Source organism: Halichoerus grypus, chromosome 5, assembly GCF_964656455.1.
Source record: "Halichoerus grypus chromosome 5, mHalGry1.hap1.1, whole genome shotgun sequence".
NCBI lineage: Eukaryota > Metazoa > Chordata > Mammalia > Carnivora > Phocidae > Halichoerus > Halichoerus grypus.
Window position 1 is genome coordinate 124,077,022 of NC_135716.1, and position 2,671 is coordinate 124,079,692.

Below are 2,671 nucleotides of genomic sequence, written 5' to 3' on the forward strand. Positions count from 1 at the left end.
CGGATGCTGGTAGAGACTCATCCCCTGATAGTGGGACACCAAGTGATTACGAAACCTGACCTACGCCTCATGCATTGAGTGTTACTTGGTCAACCAAGTCATAAAGTTGAAACATGTACTCTGTTATTAAGGGAATTAATAGAATGATGCATTCCATTACGTATGAATGACATGGCAAAGCCAAGTAAAGAGTAGTTATAAAGGAGGCAAACACACAGGCCTGGATCTGCACATTATGCTGGCACTAGCCAGAAATGGAAAGCTGCTGCATTACAACCTACTTGGGATGGCCCTGAAAGATGTGGTGAAGGGAAATCCCCCCAATGTGAAGAACTTTGGACAGTTTGCTTGATTGTCCACTTTGAATGGAAAGAAAATTGTCTGGTATCTGTTTGGCCACATTCCCTGAATTACTCCAGCTAATAACGTAAATTGACAAAGGGCCTACAACCAGGACCCTAGTTGAATGAGTTTATGGACTTGGGAGGAGCCTAAAGGCACAGGACCCCAGGCACTGCCTCAATACTATTGATCATTCTGGGGTGCTGCTTATCCTTAGGCAACTCCTTTGTCAGAATTTTACCTTTAAATCCTTAGTAAGAAGCACATTGGGAGAAGTAATTCACCAGCCCAGGGGCTTTGAAGGGAAGGAAAGAGCAATGGCCATCCAAGGACTACCAGTCTGTCTACAGTTGTTTTCATCAACACCTCTAGACACCAAGGCTTTGCCCTGGTAACACTCTGCAGATATCAGCGTCTGCAACCTGGGCTGTTGCCTCCAATTTTGGGTGTAAAGCTGTGGGTAATGTCTATTACAAGGTAGTGCTGGAATAAGACAAGAGCAGGCTTGAGAAGCTTTCCTCCAACAAATCCTCTCATCATTGCCTCGCCAGCCTGCCATCTATTAACCCTGACAAATGAGTTCGTTCAGCACAGCCTAAATATACAGTTCCTTCTGTTTCCAGCTAGCTCTACATTTTCTCTAGGGCTGATTATCAGAGAGCTCTTGCCACTTTCCTCTCCTGGCCAGGAAGTAGAAACCCTCAAATCCTCATGAATTTAATGCCTGGCATATGGTTTGCTCTTAAATGTTTAATACTGAATGAATAAATCCTGGCACTAAGGCCTGAAATGAGGATTCTAAGTCCACTTTCAAATGAAAAGATGCTATGACTAATAATAGCTAATATTTACTATTGAGCTAGATAGGTTATTTCTTTAAATGAGGTAATATATGTAATAAATGAAACAGTTATGATTTCCTTGTGTGTTCTGAGTGGGAAATGCGAAGCATTCTTCTTTACAGTAATAACTTTAAGTGCTCACTACGTGCCATAGTTAATTTTGTGTCAGCAGCTTGACTGGCTTAAGGGATGCCAACATAGCTAGTAAAACATTTTTCCTGGGTGTGTCTGTGAAGGAGTTTCTGGAAGAGATTAGCATTTGATTCAGTCAGCTAAATAAAGAGATCTGCCCTCATTGGATGGGTGGGCACCATCCAATCTGTTGAGGGCAACAAGGGAACAAAAGGCAAAGCTCTTAGGTGAGATGTCCATCTTTTCCTGCCCTGGGACATCAGAACTCTTGGTTCTAGAGCCTTCAGACTCCAGGTTTTAGACCAGCCCCCAGCGTTCTCAGGCCTTTGGACTTGGACTGAATTATATCACTGGCTTTCCTGGTTCTTCTGCTTAATCAATCAATCAATCAATCATCTATCTATCTATCCATCCATCTATCGTATTGGTTCTGTTTCTCTGGAGAACCCTGGCTAAGGCACTATGTATGATTTACCTAACAAGGCTAATATCTTCCAAATACACTTAGTCAACTAATAAGTGCTCTTGATTGTTTTTTTTTCTGGAGAAAAGATGATTTTAGTTTTTCTGAAAAAATATTTTCATGACTTTGGAAATTACACACACACACACACAACCACTTGATGCAAATTATTTATCTAATAATTTCTAATATTTCTAAACATCAGACAATTTCTTGGCTGCTGCTTTAGAGATATATGTATGTGGCCCATTTATTTCTCTCCCGGAAGCACACCATGATTTAAATAGCAATAATAAAGAGGACACTTACCCAAAGGTCTATGACCTCCAACAGCCTACAAGTAAAAACTATGTACAACCTCCTCAAACATCAAGATTACATTTAATGCTCACAAATGAAAACCATTGAATACAACAACTTGGGAAACATTTCCCTGCATTATTTTTGTGGTCACTGATGATTACCATAAAATTAAGAAATGTGAAAATAGAATTCAGTCAGACACTCTAAATGGTATTTTATTTTCTCATATATAGTCCTGAAATGGTTGTGATGCTGGCAAAGAGAGTGGAAGTTTTTAAAAGCCAATTTTAAATTCACTCTTTTTTTTTTCAGTGGGCAGCAAAGCAAAGTTTATTGAGCGATAGTTCAAAGCTCCCAAAGAGGGAGGGGACCTGAGAGGGTTGCCCAATTCACTTTTTTTTAAATTTAATTTTATTATGTTATGTTAATCACCATACATTACATCATTAGTTTTTGATGTAGTGTTCCATGATTCATTGTTTGCATATAACACCCAGTGCTCCATTCAATACATGCCCTCTTTTAAAGTTTAAAGCAAATTGAAAAAAAAATTTAAGTAAAACTGTGCTTCATTTATCTTCCCTTAAAT